The following is a 22,673-nucleotide window of genomic DNA, read 5'->3' as shown; positions in this document are numbered from 1 at the left end:
TCTCCCCGCCATGTTACCATTCACTTCTGCTCCGTGGGGAGGCCCCTCACCCCCCACCAAAATCAACAAGCCCATTGGAGTGAGCCTTGGGATCTTGCTGTCAGACACACTTCTCTTTTCACTTCCGGGCCATGCGTGGCTGTGCAGCATCCAGAAAGACTTCCCACTCGGGAGGCTCTGCCATGGTGGGTCTTGTGGGCACATCCCTCTTGTCAAGGGTCTTCTTCCAGCCATTATCCCATTTTCCTTTGCCATCATCAAGTTCTCCTTCTCCGTCGGATCGCTTCAGGCCATACACAAGGGTGTCTCTGTGCCATCAATTTAAAAAAGGAGCTCGAAAGGAAGACGTGTTGGCGAGGATGTGCAGAAGCTGGGGCCCTCCTACATTGCCAGTGGGAATGTAAACTGGTTTAGCCACCGTGGAAGACAGTCGGGCGGTTTCTCCAAGAGTAAACATAGAATCACCTTCTGCCCCAGCAACGCTACTCCTGGGTACAGACCCAAGCGAACTGGAAACAGGTGTTCAAATAAAACTTGAACACGAACGCTCACAGCAGTGCTCCTTACGGCAGTTTGTAGTGTGGACACAGTCCAAATGCCCATTAGTTAATGAATGGATAAAGAGTTAGGGTCTCCCATATAATGGATTGTTATTACTCAGACATAAAAAGGAATGAAGTCCTGACACACGTTTACAGTATGGAAGAACCTCAAAACCCTTATGCTGGGGTTAAAACGCTGGACACAAACAGTTACGTGTTTTCTGATTCCACTTACATGGAATGTCCGGGGGGTCGGGGGGGCCCCTGGGTGGCTCAGTCAGGGGAGCGTCCGACTTCGGCTCAGGTCATGATCTCGTGGTTCGTGAGTTCGAGCCCCGTGTCGGGCTCTGTGCCGACAGCGCGGAGCCTGGAGCCTCCTTCGGATTCTGTGTCTCCCTCTCTCTCTCTGCCCCTCACCTGCTTGTGCTCTCTCTCTCTCAAAAATAAATAAACATTAAAATAGATAAATAAATAAATAAATAGGATGTCCAGAAAAGGCAAATCCGCAGAGGTTGAAAGCGGATCCGTGGTTGCTAGGGAACCACTCTTTTACAGGTGAGGGGATTGCTTTTGGGGAGATGAAGATGGTTTGGAGCTAGACGGAGGCGGTGTTGCACAACATTGTGTACGCACTCGATGCCACCTAACTGTTCACTTTAAAATGCTTCGTTTGAGGTTAAGTGAAGTTCACCCCGGTGGAAAACAAGACTTCCTTCGACTCCGTGACCTCCTGTTACCACCCCATTTCCTTGCTCTTTGTCACAGCTAAAGTGTCCCAAAGAGAATTCACAGTCTCTCCTTTGCGCTGCCCATTCTCGCTGGTGCAGAAGGTTTTTGAGCCGCCACCCCACCCAACTTGTTCTTATTGAGGACATCAACCATCCAAAGTCACTAGTCAATTCCCTATAACCTCCCAGCAGCTTTGGCGAAGGTGACCACTCCTCTTCCTTCTGGGTCCTTCTAGAAACTTCCTTGTCCTAGGGCACCTGGGTGGCTCCGTCGGTTAAGCTTCTGACTTTGGATCAGGTCATGATCTCACGGTTCATGAGTTCGAGCCCCGCGTCAGGCTCTGTGCTGACAGCTCGGAACCTGGAGCTCACTTCGGATTCTGTGTCTCCCTCTCTCTCTCTGCCCCTCCCCGACTCATGCTCTGTCTCTGTCTCTCTCGAGAATAAATACACATGAGAGAAACAAACAAACAAACAAACTTCCTTGTCCTGTCTTCCAGCCAACACGCTGGCCTGGTTTTCCTTCGCCTGCTTCTTCCTTAGTCGGCTCAGCCGCTCTTCCTTGCCTGCGAGGCCGCTCATGGCAGAATGTCCCAAGACTCGGCCCAATGGCCTCCTCACTGCTCTGCAAACTCATCCAGACTCGTCCATCCACAGCCTTCAAACCATCTGTACGATGCCAACTCCCCCGACCTACCCCTTTCGCTCGGACCTCTCCCCTGAGATCTAGACTCATGCGCCCACCTCCCCGTCAGTGCTGACGCTTGGCTAAGCTTCTCAAGCCGAACAGGTCCCAAACTGAACTTCCGACGTCCCTGTCCAAATGCCCTCTTTGCTCCGGCCTCCCCGTCTCCCCTATTGTGGCCCCCATCCCAGTTCCTAGGCCAAAGAGCAAGACTCCCTCCTCCCTCTGACTTCCCTCCTGGTGCCTGTTGGAACCACATCTCTCGCCACGTCAGCTCTCAGTTACACCCGGGCAGATGGCGCACCTCTCCCCGGGGACACCAGGGACACGGCTTGCCACAGCCTCCAGACAGCTGCCCTCCTCACCCCACATTCCAGACCCCCTCCATCCAGAGGTGGCCAAGGCGACTTCGTCCGCAAACACCCAGGCCGAGGGACCCTCCCTGCCCCGAGCCTCCGGGTGTCTGTCCTAGATCGAGTCCTGACTTGCTGCTCCCTTCGCTCAGAGTCAGACTCCCCTCCTCGTTCCCCCATGTCACGCAGCGAGAGCACCTCCCGACCTGGGTTCCAATTCTGGTCCTGCTGCCAACCGACTGTGGGATTAAACAGGTCATGAGGTCCTTGGTGACCAGGCCCATGTCTGCCTCTCCAACGTTTCCCTCCGCTCTGTCCCTCCGCCTCCACAGGCCCCTCACCCTGGCTTCTCCTTTCCTCCCAAACACCCAAATTCCACCATCTCGGGGCCTTTGGACCTGCTGTTCCTTCTGCCCAGGGGTCCACCCTCAAACCACTTATGGCTCTTGTCCTGTGGGGTCTTCTCTCAAACGTCTCCTTAGAGATGCTCTCCCTCACCTCCCTGGCTGAACCGACCCTGATGAGGGAACGTAAGGCAAACTGAGGGCCATGCACCAGCTAGCCCCCCCTCCCCCCCGGGTGGGAGGTGTGGGACATTCCTCAGGCTCTCCCGGCTGCCCAAGAACAAAGGAAAGGGGAAGGCAAGAGGTTAACTGATAGAGATCCCAGTCGTGCAGGACAGAGTCTCCATCCGTTTACAAATAGCTTAGTAAATTATAAGGAAAAGGCAATCGTAACAATAACCCAATCTCCAGAAACCTACAGATTGGGTTTCCTGGAGCCCCAGCATCACCCTCCCCTCCACGGTGATGTGGGGAACAGAGGCAAGAAGGAAATGGCAGGTAAAATTAAACTTCCTTATAACCTGCAGCCCCTTGACAAATACTTGAGGCAAAGAGAGTGTATCCTTTCCCCAGGAAACCCTACTGTCCTAATGTTAATGCCTTACTAGAGGGAAAACAACCTTGGCTTGACCACAGCAATGCCTCCGGTGTCTCCTGAGTCCTCTTTAGCGCATGAAAGTCCTTCTGGGGGCCTCCCTTTGACTTTACCTCCCCAACTCCATCCATAGTGTATAACCAGCCACTGTTCACAACCCAGTGTAGCTTTTCTGCCCATGGACCCTGTCCCCGTGCTCTCATAAAATCACCATTCTTGCACCAAAGACGTCTCAAGAATTCTTTCTTGGCCGTCGACTCCAGACCCTCACCACCCCAATACCCCATCAAACCCCACCCCGACCCCAAGTCTGCCTGCCTGCCTGTCTGTCCGTCCCTCCCTTCCTCCTCTTCCTCCTTTCCCCTCTCCTGCTCCTCTCTCTCCCTCCTTCCCTCTTTTTCTCTCTTCCATTACCTTTTATTTTCTTCCACATACTTACTACCTGAAGTTACCCTTTTTGTCTATTTGTTTTGGGGGCTCTTGTCTTTCCTCCCCTGCAGAATGCAACCCCATGGCGGGGTGGGGGGTGGGGGCAGGGACCTTGTCTCTTAACACTGCTGTTGTCCCAGTGCACCGAACAGAGTTCGGCACAGAGTAGGCACTTAATGCATATTTGGTGACTAACTGACCAGAAAAGCCACAATGCCCGCTGAGCTCTCTCTTGCCCTCAGAAAACTCCCATAAGAGTGCTCAGCCTGGACTGGCTGCGGGGGGGCTCCTGCCAGCCTGGCTCCCCGGGGCCGACACGGAGCGACTCGAAGCGTTCTCTAGCCTGCGTCTGGTGGCGATGGCACTGAGCGTCCAGCAGCTGTGGGTCAGGGACCCTCCTAACCAGGCTGTTCTCTCACTGCCTGCATCCCACGCTCTCTGTGTGTTTCCAGAACCGGGATGCACAGTCTCTCCGTTGATGCAGTCACAACCTCCCAGGGGCCACCTGTTACACAGCTTTTCTGCCCCAGTCCATGCCGGTATGTGACCAGCAATCACCCTTGTCCGCTTGGCCCCTTCTAGCGGTTGCATCTGGGCCTCCCCACACCCGGCTCCCTTATCTGGAAGGTCCACCAGGAAGCCCCCAGGACTGGGCTGGTCCTGATGTGGACAGTTGATCCCCCAAATGAACCCTTCTTGATGAGAAAAGTCAGTGAACTCCAATGCAGCACCAGAGACGCTCTCAGAATTTGAGTCAGGGAAATAATTCAGAGAGAGACAAATACCATAGGATTTCACTCATATGTGGAACTTAAGAAACAAAACAGATGACCACGGGGGAAGGGGAGGAAAAACAACATAAGATAAAAACAGAGAGGGAAGCAAACCATAAGAGACTCTTAACAACAGAGAACAAACTGAGGGTTGCTGGAGGGGAGGTGGGCGGGGGGATGGGCTAAATGGGTGATGGGTACTGATGGGCATGAAGGAGGGCACTTGGGATGAGCCCTGGGTGTCATATGGAAATGATGAATCACTGGGTTCTACTCCTGAGACCAATACTCCACCGTCTGTTAACTCACTTGAATTTTTTTTCTTTTAACGTTTATTTATTTTTGAGACAGAGAGAGACAGAGCATGAATGGGGGAGGGGCAGAGAGAGAGGGAGACACAGCATCGGAAGCAGTCTCCAGGCTCTGAGCCATCAGCCCAGAGCCCGATGCGGGACTCGAACTCACAGACCGCGAACTCACAGACCTCGAGATCGTGACCTGAGCTGAAGTCGGACACTTAACCGACTGAGCCACCCAGGCGCCCCTAACTCACTTGAATTTAAATACATAAAAAAGTGGGAGAGTTGAGCCTTCACCGAAGACTAGAGCTAATTTTAAGTAATATACAACTTCTACACTCAAAACTAAAGGCAAACAAGGGGTTCCATTTGTCACTGAGAATACTTCCGGAAGAAAACTGACAGGAGTGTTCTTTACTTTTATGAAAGTCAGAAATTAGGGTACAGAACTTTAAAAAAAGAAAGAAAGAGAGAAAGAAAGAAAGAAAGAAAGCTCAAAGTTTAAAGAGGCTATCTCTGCTTATCACGCGGTGGCTTGGTATCACTTTGGGTTTTACCAGAGCCCTCGTGGGACTGTTACAAGCCCTTTAAGAAGACCTCACAAGCCCTTTAAGAAGAACATGGTCAGGGGGGTCTGGGTGGCTCTGTCAGTTAAGCGTCCGACTTCAGCTCAGGTCATGATCTCACAGTTCGTGAATTAGAACCCAGGGTCGGGCTCTGTGCTGACAGCTCACAGCCTGGAACCTGCTTCGGATTCTGTCTCTCTCTCTCTGCCCCTCCCCTGCATGCTCTCTCTCTCTCTCTCTCTCTCAAAAATAAACAATAAACATTAAAAAATTAAAAATAAAGAAATAAACATTAAAAAAAAAAAAGCATGGTCAGACCCATGCATGGTTTAATTACCACTGTGAAAGAAGTTTGAAATATCGACCTGTTTAAAAAAAAGCGGGGGGGTGGGGAGCAGAATGTTCTAAGATACAAACCCTCGTCCTGGCTCACGGGTCTGGTTGAAGCTGAAGGAACAGGGCTCTGGCACCCACACAGTGACCCAGCTTGCCACCAGCCAGCAGTGTGACCTCAAACTACTCAACCTCTCTGAGCTCAACTTCCTTACCCGTAATCATAACCAGGACACCATGTCTCTCCGTGGAGATCAGTAACATGTGGACATAATACTCAACACCTGAAACTTGTGCCTATTTTTAACACGTCCAAGTTAATCGTTTATGAAATGCAGCGAGTCCAAGCAAATATTTATACTTAGCTGTTCATTCAGAGTTTCTCCCAGGCTGGTGCTCAGCTCGAGCAGAGTTGACCAACGAGAGCAACAGCCTCCGGCGGCCCGGAGCAGGTCTCCGTGAGTTTGCGTTCCCCAGGGACACTCAGCACGTGGCTTAGATGTCAAAGGACAGGCTGTGGACCAGACACCGGTTGCTTGGATTTTCCTGCGACCCGGAAACGCTCGTCGGAGCTGCTCGCCGAGCCACCGCTTGGTTCTCTCCCGCGTCTCTGGCCACCTTCCACATTCTTCTCCGGGGCCTCCTCCCCTTCCCCGTGCTTATTCCCTCTGCACTTGCTGCCTGGGCGGCTCTGCTCCCACCTGCCTGCTGATGACGCCCAGGTCCTACCCCAGCCCAGGTGTGCCACGTTCCTGGCCAGCCCACAGGACATGGGCACTTGGGTACTGAGAGGAACCTCAGAACTAAGTGACCAGATGACGCCGGTGGAGCGGCCGGGTCGGTCTCTAGCACGGCAAGTGCTCGGAGACAGTCATGCGTCTGGAGCCAGGGCGGTCCCCCTGGGCTGGCTGAGCTCCCACACCCGCATGAAGAATTATTATCTCAGACTTGCCAGGTCCCCAGCCTGCCGCCCTCCCTCCCGCCCTGTCCAAACCAGCTCCTCCACGGTCCTCCCGCGCCGGTCAGTGGCATCACCCTTCCCGGGAGGACCTGCTGTCCACACCCTTCTTCCTGGATCCAGAATCTGACCGCCTCCCATCAGTTCTTGCTTCTCAGCCCTAGTCCGAGCGGTCTTGCCAGCCCTGGGAGGAGCCACTGCCTCGGCCTCCCCTGCAGCCTGCTCTCCCTGCCCCTGCCCCTGCCCCCCCACTTCCCCACAGAGCAGCCAAGAGCTCCTTATAATGTAGGTTGGATCTCCTCCCTCCTGTGCTCAGAAAATGCCCCTCCCCATGGCTCCCGACCCTCTCAGCTCAGGATTATGTCCTCAGGCCTCAGCAAATGCTATAGCCTCTGACTCTGATGACTCGCGCTAATGCTGTTCCCCCCTCTCTCTTCCCCCTGCCCCTCCACTCTGGCCAACTGGATCCCTTTGGCTCTAGGACACTCTTGTCTCAGGACATTTTGTACCTGCTGTTCCTCTGCCTGGAACATCCCCCCCCCACCCCCAACCTTCCAGATCTGCAAAGGGCTCACAGCTCACTTTGCTCTGGTCTGCACCCCAACAGGGGCCGTTGGAAAGGACCCCCTGACCACCCGATATAAAATGCAAGCTCGTGATTAATCACCCCCGTAATCTCCCATCTATCCTGCGCTGGTTTACTTTTGAAGGGCTCCAGTCGCCGTCCGATGAGTGTTCACCTGTTCGTCGACCTGGATCCTCCGGCTAGAATGTGTAGCCCAGAGAGCTGGGATCGGGTCATGTGCTGGCCACCCTTCCTGCCCCCGTGGCTCCAGTTCCCACCTTCCCTGTCCTGCTCTTGCCCTGGGACGCCGGCCCTAACGGACAGCATCGGCTGACTCCCTTGCAAGAAGCCATCGGCCCAAGGGAGGTGTGGGCAGGAAGTCAAAGGGTGGGAAGACAAGGAGGTCGGGCATCTCCCCTGCGGCCCAGTCCCCCCAGTTCAGCAGCTCTGGCGACATTTGTACCCTCCCCAAGGGGAGATGGCCCTCCTCCTTCTCAACACCACCTCCTTCCCTTGCGCCCAGAGTGAGCCTCAGCGTCATGGAGAGCCCGGCCATTGTCCATCTGTTCCTTTACCCCTCCCCACACCTTGGTAAGTCCCTAGACTTGTCTGGGGTGGGTTCTGTTTCCTCCCGAAACCCTAGCCCAGCCACCCAGTCACGTTGACTGCTGTGCCTGCCACCTAGAATGCATTCTGAAACACGGTGCTCGATAAATACTTCCAATGAATTCATTAACTAATGAATTAATTAGCAGAAGGATGAATGGGAGGAAACCAATCTGCTACTTAAAGGAATGAACAGATCAACGAATAGAGCAGGCCGCTTTGTTTCTGTGAAGGAGAGAATGAATGAAGCCAATGAACTAACTTCCAAGGAAGCCTAAACAGAAAAAAAAAATGAACAGAAGCCATGTGTTCCTTTGAATTGTGTGCTTAGCAGCGTTCTGAATCTGTCTCCTGCACTGGCTCTTACCTCGAAGGGTAAGATTACAGGCCCTTTCCCCCCCAGCCGGATGGATGAGGGTTCGGAGATCCCCTTGACCCTGGAGCCCCAGCTGCCGGCCCCACTCTCCCGGCCTGGCTGCACGCAGGCTGAGGTCGTGCATGGACCATTCAGGCTCACCCTCTGTCCAAAGCAGCAAAGACTCTTCCCTGCTCAGGAGAAGTCTGCAGGGCCCATGCCCCTGCACCACAGAGAGGAAATGGACCCCAGCGGCTTCTGCAGCAAGAGAAGACCTCGCCTGCTCAGCAGGAGCGCCGGCCAGACTCCCCCATTCACCCTGCCGCCTGCCGGCAGGCGGTCCTCTCCTGGCTTGTGACAACTCTAAGGCTGGAGGAGCAGCAGTGGATTTGGAAGAGAGACCCACAAGCACCTTAGCCTTCCAAGGCGGGCCGTGGCTCTGCTGGGTCTGCCAAAGCTTGGGCCAGAGCGAGGGGCCTGGGGGGAAAAGAACACAAAATGGCACATCCACGTGCAGCTGGGCCAGGAAACACAGGGCATGGACGGTGAACTTGAAGCTGGTGCCCCTTTCTGTCTCTCTGTTCCCTGAGAAGCAGCTGCTGGGGACAGCTGAGCAAACAGAGGCTCTCCCTCCGCGGGGCTGGGGCCAAGAGGCCAGTTTCTTGCACAAAGTCAGGGGAAGTCATGTGCTCCATCTGGCGAAGGGAGAAGGGGCAGGGGCAGGACTGACACCCCCGCTGACGTCACTGTTGTGCCCAGGCTGGCCGGACTTGACCACTTAGTTCAACCTTTACAGCCCTGCATGACCTGTTGGGGCTCTGAATGTGCCAGAGGCTATGTCGGGGGTTCATTCCACCCTGAGAAGCAGCCACAGGGGAGGCCACAAATGGACACTTTTTCACTGCATTTGGCCACGCAAACCCTGCTCACGCGCTCATTTGTTCGTTCGTTTCCTCGTTCATTTCTTCGACAAAGGCTTCCCGAGGACGTACTGAGAGCCAGGTCCTGAGTTAATTGCCGGAGGTACAGAAACGAATCAGATAAAGCCCCTCCTGTAAGGGGTTCACACTCGGAGGAGGGAGACAGACACACAGCAGTGGGGAAGGCTCTGTCACTCATTCGGCAGGCACTGACGGGAGCATGTGCCGGGGTCCCGACACTGTTCCAGGCACGGCGGATGGAGCGATGAGAACGCACGGACAAAACTTCCTGCCCTCGTGAGCTTACGTTCTAGGGAAAGGAGTCAGATCGTAGACCACGCATGTAAGTAAAGTCAAGTCTAGTTTATTGGATTTGGATAGGTGCCATGGAAAAAACAGAACGTAGGGGGTATGGAGGGCTGTGGGTGTGGGGGGAACATTGCAAATTTTAAAAAGATGGTTCTGGAAGGCCTCACCTGGAAGGTACCCATGTGAACAATGACGTGAGGGCAGGGAGGGGTGGAGCCATGTGGACGAGTTACAATACTTACAACGTGTGTTATGATAGCCACACACACACACACGCACCGGAGACTCACTCCCCGGCAGCCCAGAGGGACAGCTCCCTGCACGTGAAGCAGAGGAGTTTCCAACAGAAGGACATTCAGTGGGTGAGGAGGATGACGGATCATCCCAGAGAAGCAAGTGGGGTCCTTGATGGCACCTCCCAGAGCAGGACGTTTGCAGGAGAGATGATTTGCCCTTCGATCGGTGCCGGACCCCCCCACCCCGCCCAGGCACACTGGCCATCTTCCCGGCAATGTGCTAGAGACGCGGACACGGACACAGGTTTCCACACGCACCATCCACGGTAGGCTTACCCTAGAGCCTGTGGGGTCAAGGGGCAAAGCTTGACCCTTGAGAAATCTAGAACACCAGAGGGCAGCAACAGCAAGACGCCAGTCATTGCTACCACTTGGAGAGTTTCTCAAAAACGTAGATTTTCGAAACGTAGACCTGCTGATTCCGAAAATCCAGAGGAAGGGTCTGACTAATAAGCCGTGATTTTAGGGGCGCCCGGGGGGCTCAGTTTGTTAAGCGTCTGACTTCGGCTCAGGTCACGATCGGATGGTTCGTGGGTTTGAGCCCCGCATCAGGCTCTGTGCTGACCGCTCGGAGCCTGGAACCTGCTTTGGATTCTGTGTCTCCTTCTCCCTGCGCTCCCCTCTCAAAAATAAATACACATTAAAAAAAATAATCAGCTATCATTTTAACAGGCGTCGCAAGTAATTCTAATTAATGGCAAAGTTGACAAATACCAATCCGACACAACTCGTTCTCTTTGCAGACGGGAAATGTGCTGTCCAGGGACTTGCCCAAGGATGCACAGCCAGTGTGTGCAGTGGAGGCAGGGCTGGGCATCGGAGCCCTCGGTTCCTGAGGGCATTCATTTCCTCAGGCTGCATAACAAAATTCCACAAACGGGGGAGTTTAAAACAATAGAAACCTACTTCCTCACAGTTCCGGAGGCTAGAAGGCTGAGATCAAGGTGTTGTCTTGAAGGCTCTAGGGGAGAATCTGTTCTGTGACTTTCTCTTAGGGTCTGGTGTCCTTGACCATTCTTGGCATTCCTTGGCTTGTAGCCATAACTCCAGCCTCGGTCTCTCTGTGTCTTCCCTCGGCCCTCTCCCTGGGCGTCCTCTCCTTATAAAGACATCCACCATATTGGATTAGGCCCCCACCCTACTCCAGTATGACTTTATTTAACCAATTAGATCTGGATTGACCCTATTTCCAAATAGGTTCACACTCTGAGCTATGGGGTGGCTAGGACATCAACACGTCTTTTTGGAAGATGCCGTTCCGCCCACACCACCCAAGCCTTGGTGGTTCCCTCCACGTACGTATTTGTTGTTATGACCCGTCTGATTCTGGGAAGATTTGAGGGCGCAGGCATTAAAATAAAACAGACAAAACAGGACTAATATGCTAAGAAGTAATGAATGAGTGATGAGTAAGACCCATCAAGTGGAGAGGGAGGCAGGGTTGTAGCAGACATTTCCAGTAGAGACAGGGTGCAGGCACAGAGGACTGAATTTCACCGAGTGCCTGGACTCCTGTCTCCCATGGGAGCTTTTCCCTGTATCTTTACAGGAATGTGGCTGGGCTGCCTAGAAAGGACCCCATCAAGCAAAGCTTGCATAGCGATGTGGGAGTGTGACTTCGGGACCTTCTGGACTTGGGGAGGCCCCTCCCTGTTGCACAGATTGTTGTGGGGAACCAATGATGTAATGCAAATTAAGTGATAACTGGGGGGGAAAAAATCACAGTTTTAGAGAGTTGTGCAGTTTACAGAATGCCTTCACATTCATCATCAGAGAGAGCCCTGCCCAGAATTTTGTGGGCTGGATCGACCCACACGGTGTACTGGTGAGAAGACTGAAGGGCAGGGAGGAAACTGGACTGTAAATGAGTCACAGCGACACTGGGCGTCCTGGTTCTCGGCTCGGGACTCTCCCCACTACTTCTCCCATGACAGTGAGGCATTCACACTCCCCATGGCTCTTCCCGTCTGCAGTTCTCAAAGTTGTCACACTCAGTCCATCCTCCCCCGTCCGTCCATCCATCCATCCATCCATCCATCTGTAAGTATATAAGTAAGTGGCTATATTCAATAACATTTTTATTCATTCTGGTTACTAGTTCATTTGCATTGTCTCAGCTGTTTTCAACGAGAGCTTGTGAATGAGCCTTGGCAAGTGTCCCCCCGCCAGGCTGGAAGGCTGGAATAAAGTCAAGAGCTGCCACCATCCCTGTCCGGTGGGGTTCTACTGGACCAGACTCGGAGCAGGGATGCTCAAAGGAACAGGGGGCCCCCCCTGTCCCTCTTACAGGCTTCAACCTCGCCCCCCCAGCTGGCTTCCTTCCAGCCACGAGAGGCTACCACCACTTCCTGGACAGCTCTCAAGTCAGAGTATCTTGAACGGAGTTGAACGGAAAGGGTCATTGTTTACAAAACATCTTTTTCTTTAATGTTTTAAATATTTATTTATTTTTGAGACACAGAGCGACAGAGTGCAAGCAGGGGAGGGGCAGAGAGAGGGAGACACAGAACCCGAAGCGGGCTCCAGGCTCCGAGCCGTCAGCACAGAGCCCGACGCGGGGCTCGAACCCATGAAGCGCGGGATCGTGACCTGAGCCGAAGTTGGACGTTTAAGCGACTGAGCCACCCAGGCGCCTCTGAAAGGGTCACTTCAAAGGCATTAGAGAGAGTCCCTGAAATGAGCTAGCTGGGCTCTGCAGCCAAGCCAGAGCTCGGTGCAGAAGCAAAGGTGGATATCAGGATGCTCCAGGTTTGTCCTGTGACAGGTAACCACGTGTTATTATCAGGAGATTATCCTGGGCCGGGGCCGAGATACACTCTTGCATCCCATCCCCCCTGACCATCCTGTGAGAACCCATTTTCGAGATGCGTACACTGAGACTCAGAGGCTAAGTGGCTCGGCCACGGCCTTTGGTGTAGACCCTCGCCGGGGTGGGGCGGGGGGGGGGGTTGCTCAGCACACAGGGGTTTCCTTCCTCTTGGGTCTCTCCACAGTCTCCCAGCGAGTACTGCGACCAGGCTGCAGGAAGGGCGGGATGAGTAGGTATGGAATTCTCCAGATGATCCACCTGTGCCTTCTGGGCAGCAAATATTGGAGGTTCTAGACAGGGAGTGACTCACCATCCCGCTACCCGTCTGAACACGAAGCTTACCCGCAAGTTACCACCCAGGAAACACTCCTGCCATACGGACCCTCCTGGACCTACCACTCTCTGTCTCCTGCAAGTCCTAGGGACCTGGTTGGACATACTCAGAGAAGCCTCACCACCCCTCCTTCCCCAAAGAACCCCCCAGTGCACCCAGAATCGCACCCTCGGTGCCCCTGGCTGCCTGCAGTGAATGTAGGCTCAACCCTACAGTTGGCAGTGTGACTAACTGACATTGGCTGGTCAGCGTCCCCTTCTCTCCACTGTCGGGCAGACCACGCCCTGCCTCCCTTCCTCCTGAGCGGGGCCTTGACCTTCACAAAATGAGTAGCTCCTAAATGCCCTCCAGAGAACCAGGGCCAGGCAGACTGACGGGAACACAGATCTTCCAGGTCCACACCTCGCGATTCTGACTTAACGGACCTGGCAGGGGACAAGGCATCTGAAACTTCACAAGCACCACTGCGCGCCCCCAACCCCTCCATCCGCAGATGATCCCAATACGTGGCCTTCAAACAAACCATTGGCTGATTCGTGTTCCCCAGACTTCAGCCTTAGCTTGGCGCCTTGACGCTATGTTACTTTTGAGTTATTTCTAGTTTTTACCCAGCTTTGCCCTAAGCCAGTCGTTCTCATCCTGGCTGGTCACGCTAATGGTGCTCGCAGGATGTTGTATAAAATCTCAAAGCCACGCCCCTCTGTGGGCTGGAGCATTTTAAAGGCTCCCCGGGCAACGGGAAGGTGTGGTTGTGGTTGAGGACCACCGCCTGAAGCAATGATAGGCAAGCAACCTAATAGGCATGGAAATATAGGCATAAACACGTAAATAAAAGCATGCTCGAGCAGGCAACCAAGAAGGACCCTGAGTCCCGTGCTTTGAGCAACCCTGGACTAGATGTAAAGGCCCTTCTGGTCTTTTGGGTCCACGTCCAAAGAAAGACAGAATTCTTCTCACTGAGCATCCCGCATGAACTAGGCCCCCCTGGGCCCCATCATGTGAGTGACCTCGTGATCTCCACAGCAACTCGCTGCGGGAGGCCATTATCCCTATTTTACAGATTTGGAAACTGAGGCTTACAGGACCCCAAATCCCGACTCTTCCACTGCTGGGAAGTTAGTTCAGCGGCTGGATCGGAACATCACACTTTGGCTGCTGTGTCTGGGGCAGAGAAGTGAGCCACCTGCCTTCCAGCGACGTTGGACTGAAGGGTGTCGGGACTCTAGATGTGCACTGGTTTGTGACAGCAGCTGAGGAAGAGGCTTTCCAAAGGCTGGGCATCGGGGTCAAGTGCGTGTGCGTGAGCACCCCCCATCCAGTCTATCTTCACCACGCTCACCCCTGCCGTTAGCTCCTTCTGGCTTCTTGTAAGATTAGAAAAGAAGGAATAAGATTCCATCTCTATTTGAGAAGCCAAGTTTTTAATCAGCATTAGGAAGATCAGATCTGTCGTCATTCAATCACTTGTGTGGCTAATAGGTCAGTGCATGACCTTGCCTTTCCTGGCAAAGCCTAATTGCAAGAAAGCAGTTTGCAAGGGGCGCCTGGGTGGCTCAGTCAGTTGAGCGTCCGACTTTGGCTCGGGTCATGATCTCAGGGTTCATGGGTTCGAGCCCCGCATCGGGCTCTGTGCTGACAGCTCAGAGTCTGGAGCCTGCTTCGGGTTCTGTGTCTCCCTCTCTCTCTGCCTCTCCCCCTCTTGTGCTCTCTCTCTCTCTCTCTCTCTCTCTCAAAAATAAATAAGATGTAAAAAAATTTTTTTTAAATAAAAAGAAAGCAGTTTGCAAACAGACTGCCTTGTTTGCTGAGCCTAATCTAATTAGCTTCAGATTTCCTGACCAACTAAGGACCAATGACCAATGAGATGCTGTTGTGGATTTTCCAAAGCAAATGCGGAGGCCTCTCTGCTCCCGGGGTGGCCCAAGACAGCTGCGTTTTGGAGGTCGACTCTCAGAGGGGTTCCAAAGCCTCTGTTGATGGGCACAGTAGGTCCCTAACAGGAACTGCCAAAATGATCTCATGTCTAAAGGAAACAGTGAATCCTTCTGGTTTTGAAAGCCTAGAATATCAGCCCTAGTAATTAAGGGATCAGGGGAGTCATGTTACAGAACTTCATTTTAGAAATAAAGACACAGATGACTCAGAGCGCCGTGGCTGGTTCCAGAACTGGGGGAGGAAAATACCACATACTCTGAGGCCGACTTCATTCTCCATTCTGAGAGCCGTGGATACTCAGATGAATAAGGCTTCGTTCCTATCCCCTAGGATGCACCGTGGATGGGGGTGGGGGACAGTCACAGACAGAGAATGTTCCAGCATACCTCAACAGAGGTAGAACAGGGTCTTGGAGAGGAGGCGTGCAGCTGTGCTGTTTGAGGGTCACCCATTCATGCATTCGTTTATTCACTCACTCATTCATTCAACGGTACGGACTGATGTAAGTGAGCCTCCGCTCTGTGTCAGGCCCCCTCTATGGGACCAGAACCGAACCAGGCAGAAAAGGGGCCTGCCTTCCTGGCCCTTACACATCCTGGGGAATCAGACATTAAACACACACACGCTTGAATAGATGTTCACGTGCGATTATGGAAAATTCTAGAAAGTGGTGTAAGGTGGTAGGAGAGGCCACGGCAGGAGATGCTGACCTAAGCTGAGGAGTGTTAGTCTGACATGTGTGGATGGGGTGGGGGAGAGGGTTTGAGGGACCGACCGTGGGGCTGGGCCAGGCCTGCCTTAATAGACGACGTTAGGCAAGTGGGGTTGAATCCTAAGAGCAGTGGGCAGGGCTGAAGGTCTCCAAACTTGGGCAGGGGTTGTGGGGGACGATGAGATCAGCAGGGCAGGCCGGCCTGGGGTGTCAGCACTGGGGGGAGGCGGTGCTGTGGCGATGAAGTGGCCGCAGGAAGACCCAGGCTGGTCCACACGAGGGATGATGGAGGTTTAGACCAGGGTGAGGCCAGGAGTAGCGACCCACTCGCACGGCAGTTGCGAGGGTGGCCTGGCGCACGGGGAAGGCCGGGCCTCGCTGGCTCGCCGTTTGGCCCGTGCCCTCAGCCTGTGCTGAAGCAACCCCACTGTCCTCCTTCAAACGCTCCGGGAAGGGTGGGCAGCCCAGGGACTTTGTCTTCAGACACACGGGCACGGGGCTGCGGTTCCAATTCTGATGACTTAGCCCCGTGACGCGGGGCAAGTTACATAAGCACGCCGAGCCCCGATTCCCTTTTTGGGAAGGAAAAATTCGAACCTCCCCGAGCAGGACAAGCACTTCAGTGAACTAAAATGCAGAGTCAGCCACTGGGGAGCAGGTGAGGAAGGTAACACATATTCTTCCCGCTTCCTGGTAACACATATTCCTGTATCATCTTCGAGTGCCAGAGATGAACACCCAACTCAATCTGCTCCTTTTGTCCAACGCTCTGTGAAAAGCCAACTGCCGCCCTTTGTGGCTAATTGTACCTGATTGGAGCCTCTCGCGTTGCACGAGATGCCTGGAAAATTCCAAGGTTGTTTGTCTTGCAGCGATGAGGTGAGTAAGGCGGGTGTGTGGTTGTAACCCGTCACCCCGTCCGCCAGCCCCAGTGCGCCACACCAAGCCGGCTTTGCCAGAACCCCGTGTCTACCTGGCCGCGACAGTCTCCTTCCGTCTCCGACCGCGTCCCAGCGGACACCGTGTCCCTCCAGAACACGCTTTTTCCACCCTCTGCTTCTCTGGACCACAGTCCTCTCTCTAAATTCAACCTGAGTCTTGCCTTTTTCAAGAAATCCTCAGTATCTACCCTGAAATCTTCTGGATGTGGTACTTTCTGTTTTAAGAATAGAGAAGCTAAGCTAGGGGCGTCTGGGTGGCTCAGTCGGTTCAGCATCCGATTCTTGATTTGGGCTCAGGTCATGATCTCACGGTTCGTGAGTTCAAGCTCCGCACTGACCGCAGAGCCTGCTTGGAACTCTGCCCAACCCCCCCCCCCCCGCCCCTCTCCCGCTCTCTCTCTCTCTCTCTCTCTCAAAATAAATAAAAATCAACTTCAAAAAATATATATTAGGGGCGCCTCGGTGGCTCAGTCGGTTAAACGTCCAACTTCAGCTCAGGTCGTGATCTCACAGTTCATGAGTTCAAGCCCCACGTCAGGTTCTGTGCTGACAGCTCGGAGCCTGGAGCCTGCTGCGGATTCCGTGTCTCCCTCTCTCTCTGCCCCTCCCCTGCTCGTGCTCTGTCTCTTTCTCTCTCTCTCAAAAGCAAACATTAAAAAAAAAAATTTAATGAACAAGTAAAAAAATAAATAAAAATGGGGAAGCTAAGTTTAAAATCTCTGGTATCCACCCAAAGCCCAAATTCTTCCGCAGACCGTGCAAGCCTCCACCACCTGGCCTCCTCATCCGGTTCTAGCCTTTATTGACCAAGAAGCAGCAAATGCAGGGTTTTTGAACCGTCACTCTCCCCTCCCACTGCCATGGCAGACGTCGTTAATGAGTGCGACAGCCTTTCCCCGCTGAGCCCAGATACAGGCTTGCAGCGGGACCCGGGCATCGGGGTTTCTGAATGAGAGGCCACCTGCTGGCCCTCACCACTGACTCGATTCTGTGAGGTGAGTGTGTGACACCACCCGGCCTGTGTGCACCCGCCCACTTCCTCTGCCTTCTCTGCCTGGTCACCCCCACCTGATCCAAGTGTCACCTGCTTCCTGGATTGGTCCAACGCGGCCAATTTAGGAATTAACGACTCCTGCATCCGGCCCTAGGGCTCTGCACCGGGTGCTGCCAGCACCGAGGCCTTACTGAGCCCAGTGACTCGGGGAGGGAATTATGATGGCAGTCTCATCCTCTACTGATGGGCACTTTTAATCACAAGGGAGGCAGTGATGAGAGCAGAAAAGGGGCGATTCTGCAAATGGCAGAGATTTCATTTAGGACAAGCTTCTGGACCAGATATTCCCACACTTGGCTCTGCAGAGGCCAGGTACCCGTGGCGGTTTAGCATTCCTAAAATATGTACATCGAGAAGCCCTGAATGGCCAAATCCTTTCTCCATCTCTAAGGGACCGAGTCTTCTTTGCTGGCTTTCAGTGGAAAGGATTGGGTTATGAGCTCCAGCAACAGCCAGCCTTCATCGATAGTGTTATCCCAGGAGACTGTCTGGGGTGGCCAGAATGAGCCTTGCCAAGGATGATGAGAGGTGGTGAGAGGCATTTACTGTTTTGCTTTTTTAAAAAATATTTATGTATTTATTTTGAGAGTGGGGCCGGAGGGGCAGAGAGAGAGAATCCTGGGCAGCCTCTGCACGGCACCAAGCCCGACGTGGGGCTCCAACTGACGAACCGTGAGATCGTGACCTGCGCCAAAATCAAGAGTTGGCCGCTCACCCGACAGCCACCCGGGCACCCCGGGTTTACTGTTATTATCCCAAGAGATAGCATAACAGATCCGAGCACAGACACGAGGGCGAGTAAAGTCTGGATTCCTCCTCTGCAAATTGCATGACTCTCTCTGTGTACAAGGTTCCTGAAGTCTGAGTCCTAACATCTTCATCTGGGAAACGGAGAATGTGATACTTAACTGTGTTACCATATTTTTAAGTCTACCTGTTTAATTAGCGTTGACACATGTTGACACATCGGTGAACCCATCACCCCATTAAAATAGTGGGCATGTGTATCAGCTTGCCCGGTGCCTCTTGTGATCCTTCCACCCCCGGCCACTGATCGGTTTTCTGTCCCTGCGGATTAGTTTGCATTTTTAAGAGTTTTATGGAAGTGGAATCATACAGGATGCCCTCTTTTCTTCGTGTGTGTAACTATTTTGCATAGAATTCTAAACAGTTGTTGCTACTCTGTTTATACTTTCCCATCCCGCTTTTTCCAGTTGACATTCCAGAAGATTTCTCTTCACTAACATCGCTGTGTTTTGAGGGGGGGTTGCAGGGAGGGGCGGAGGGAGAGGGAGAGAGAGAATCCCAAGCCGGCTCCACACTCAGCACAGAGCCCAATGCGGGGCTCGATCTCATGACTGTGAGATCATGACCTGAGCCAAAATCGAGAGTTGGATGCTTAACCGACTGAGCCACCCAGGCGTCCCCAGCATCATTTTCAATGGCTGTTTTAGCTTCTAGTTTTGCGGTGACCACATGTCATTTAGCCAGTCGGTCAGGTATGTTTGTTTTCCCTTTTTCGATATTACAAACAGCTCATAGAAATGAGATTCTATAATTCATGACTTTCTATGTCCGGCTTGATTTGTTTCACGTGATGTTGCCCCTCATCCTGTTGTATCGGCTTCTTGATAAACCTTCTTTCCTTGGCTTCCAAGATCCTGTGTTCTTGTGTTTCCTCTACTTCTCTAGCTGCCCCTTCTCTCAGAGCTGGGGCTAGGGTGAGGTAGGTGAGGCATTCGTGTTGGCAGCAAAACCTCCGGAGGCACCAAAACCCTCAATCATCAAGATAAATATCTAATGCAACATTTTTTAAAAGTCCGCATGAATGCCAAAGAAGTCCATGCTGACGACGTGTTAACATTTCAAGTAAAGGCAGAATCCGGTGGGGCCAAGAGTGGGCGGAGACAAGGGAGGTGAGCCTGACAGGTGGAGGGTTGGACCCAGGATGGTGAGAGTTGTGGCAGCCCCAGGACGCGAATCCAGTATGCGTTCATCTTGCTCCATTTCTGACTGTCGTAGTCCGTGGTCACCAGCTTCTTCCAGGTCCGGCAGCCTTCCCCGTTCTATAGTGTCCTCGTCTGAGTCAGACTTGAGATTTGAACTCAACGTCCCATACCAGTGTCCTAAACAATACTTCTCCCTGTCTGCCTTCACCGTCTTCTGGCAGAACCCCAAGCCTGGGTGGCTAAGTCTCCACTTTCTCTTCTGCCCCACGGATGGGCTAGCCGGCCCGTGGATTCAGTCCCTAGGGCGGGGCGCCATGCTCAAACAGGGGTGGTGCTCCCAGCACCTCACTCTCCATAGTGTTTGTCAAGCCTCCTTTACTTTCCTTGGTCCCGTAACCTCCCCGTCCGCCCCTTGCTCTCAGCAGGTGGTTGTGGTGGCCCCCAGACTCAGCCAACGCCTATCTGATACAAGGGTACAAAGAGCAGGTTCCCTTGAATTCAGGTGGGACGGCAGGTGGATATGGTAGGGATTCCCCCATTTAATCCCCCAAAGACTCTGTGGCCATGTACTCAAGTAACCATACACTGGGCCAAATTAGCCACCAGGCATTGGATACAGGCTCTGGGCTGGCACTGCTATTCTAATGGTCACAGCCCCCCATTAGAATCAGCTATACAGGAATCAAGTAGTCAGTATCGTTCCGGCCCAGGTATGTCATATAGTGGGTACACTGAGTCGCCAAACCCACCCCGCAGTCGTTTCCCTGGGTCCTGAATGTGTTTAGGAAAGACACGCTAAGACCCTGGAAAAGAACTCTCACGTTGGTTCCTTGACCTGCAGAGTGAGAGGTATTGCCTAAGAAAGCCCGAGAACTTCCACCCCCTGCCAAGATAGTAAATGAGAAACAATATTACATTGTTCACAAAATGTGTTCGATTATTATATGCAGAGGTCAGCGCCCCCCTCAGAGTATTGAGGCATCCAGGAGTAGTGGTCCCTGTGATATCCCCACGTGATTCACCAGGCTGACCCTACCAGAACTCTACAGGTCAGAGCAAAAGACCCTGGAACTTTGGGAACTTAACCCAGTAGTAGATGCCCAGCTGTAGTTACTGACTGATATGGTGAGTCTTCTAGTGTGGATGCTTTTGAGTACGCTGAATGCAGCTTATTCATGGGCAACTAGATCTTTTTCTACACTGATGAGAGAGAACGATCAGAAGCAGTTTACATCCACATGGGACAAGATGGTACCCACGTATGGCCTTCCTCTAGGGCTCTACTCATTCTTCTGTTGTTGTGACGGCAGCGCAAAGGGACCTAGACCATCTGGACATCCTACGGGACATGGCAATGGTTTGCCATGTCGATGGCATTGTGTTAAGTGCCCTTGAAAAGCATGAAGTACTAATTCTGTGCTTTGGTAAAGCATATTCATTCTGGAAGGTGGGAGGGAGGTAAACCAGACAAGATCCCAAAGGCCTAGAGCCCAAAGGGCCAAGGGTCACATCAGTGAAGCTCTTAGGGGTCCACCGGTGGAGACCATGCTGGAAAATCCGGGTAAAGGACGGAGTCTTGCACGTCTATCTCCTACCCCTGGGAAAGACATTCAACCTCTCCAGGTTTGAGAGGCACACGTTGCACAACTGGGGATATGATTTCCCCCTATGTGTCAGATGTCGAAGGTTTGCGTGGGACCCCAAGGTAGGCAAAGCCCGTGTACGGGTCCGGGAAGAGGCATAAGCAGCCTCGCCCCTGTGCTGTCCAGCCCAGTAGATCCCGCAGAACCACAGGCATCTGTGGGGAAAGATGTCAGATGGAGACCCTGCAGGCCCCACTGGGAGAGGCACGGTGCAGACCCCCAAGAGTCTAGAGCAAGACTGTGCCATCCACAGCAGAGGACTGGGCACTGTTTGAAAACAGCTCCCGGCATGCTGCTGGGCCTTAGTAGAAACTGTATCTGAGGATGCCACGCCATCTGAGCATGTGGCCACTCATGGCCTTGACATTTGCTAGGATCGGGTAGGCCCTGGGAAGAGGAACATAGGGGGTTGAAGGTCCAGAGAGCCCTGCAAACTGCATGAACAGGTGCCCCAGGCCCCAGGTCATCTGCCTCTATGGCACTGATGCTTCTCTCTCAGCTGATGCTTCTCCTGCAGTGGACACCTTTGGCCAACGATACCATAAATGAGTGACACAAACCACAGGAATTTGCCTTCTCACAGCTCTGGAGGCTGGAGAGTCCAAGATCAAGGTTCCAGCAGGGTCGGGTTCTCGTGAGAGCTCTCCTCCTGGCTGGCAGATGGCCACTTTCTTATAGTGTCCTCACATAGCACAGAAGCACAGAGAGAGAGAGAGGGAGAGAGAGAAAGGACCACTTCCATGGTGTCTCTGCTTTAAGGACACTGGTCCTATCAGATCAGAGCCCCTCCCCACCCCTTATGACCTTATTTAACCATAATTACTCTCCTGAAGACTTTGTCTCCAGATACCATTGCAGCGGGGGCAGAACTTCAACAGGGGGACACGAGCATTCAGCCCATAGCTCCAGCTGATAGAGCGAGAGAGTAATCTGAGCTCAGCTCGCGGGTGCATCAGCTTGGCCCGGGGGCAAGCCCAAATGGTCTACAGCTGACCTGCAGCCACTCCCAGGGGGCCGGAAAGATAATGACCGGAGGACAGCGTCCATTGCCAGGACTTCAGGTGGTGCGTCTGGTCATCTACTTTGTGGCCCAAAGTCGGGGCACACGGCATGGCTTAAGAGGCTGTCTGGCAGGTGGCCCTTGCATAACTCTCCAGCGTCCTGTTTCCTGGCTGCCCACCCACGCGGCACCAGGCACTTCCTCACCGTTCTCCAGATATTATGAGTCTTTTCCCAGGCTGTCCCTCCACCTAAATGCCTTCTCCATGTACTCATCCTTCACGACTCCGTCCAAGTGTCCTTTCCTTACACTACCCACCTCCCCTACAGGGTTGGCGGGTGTCCCTCTGTTCGCCTAATGTCCCTGTTTTCTGCCCAATGGAAGTCTTGGCTTTGTCATGCATGCTACAGTTCATTACAAACACTGATCCCCACCAGATCACATGCACCTCGAAGGTCGAGGCCCCTGTAGGCTGACAGCTCCAGACCCACACATCCAGCTACGCACTGGACCTCGTCACCTGGGTGACTCACAGACTCTTGAGTTTCTCTCCTAAACGTTCCCCCATTTTGGGCCCCCCGCCCCGTCTCAGGATGCAGTTCTCCCAGCTCCCTTGGGTAGCTAGAAACCTTGGTGGCAT

The 22,673-nt window shown here is 53.3% G+C and overlaps 1 protein-coding gene across 2 annotated transcripts in view; it reads right to left on the bottom strand.

Moving 5' to 3' along the window:
• SLC2A9 (solute carrier family 2 member 9) overlaps positions 1-22,673 on the bottom strand; it is a 256,914-nt gene that overhangs the window by 228,523 nt on the left and 5,718 nt on the right. The window contains exon 1 of one of the 2 annotated variants that reach the window (XM_043572968.1): positions 6,014-6,553. The exons of the other annotated variant lie outside the window; for it this stretch is intronic. The gene's annotated coding sequence lies outside the window, so the exon portion shown is untranslated. Of the gene's footprint in view, positions 1-6,013; positions 6,554-22,673 lie in introns of those variants that run through there. 2 annotated transcript variants of the gene reach the window in all.

This window comes from Prionailurus bengalensis, chromosome B1 (genome assembly GCF_016509475.1).
Source record: "Prionailurus bengalensis isolate Pbe53 chromosome B1, Fcat_Pben_1.1_paternal_pri, whole genome shotgun sequence".
Taxonomy (NCBI): Eukaryota; Metazoa; Chordata; class Mammalia; order Carnivora; family Felidae; genus Prionailurus; species Prionailurus bengalensis.
Note: the sequence above shows the minus strand (reverse complement) of the source record. Positions and strands in the feature narration are given on the sequence as shown.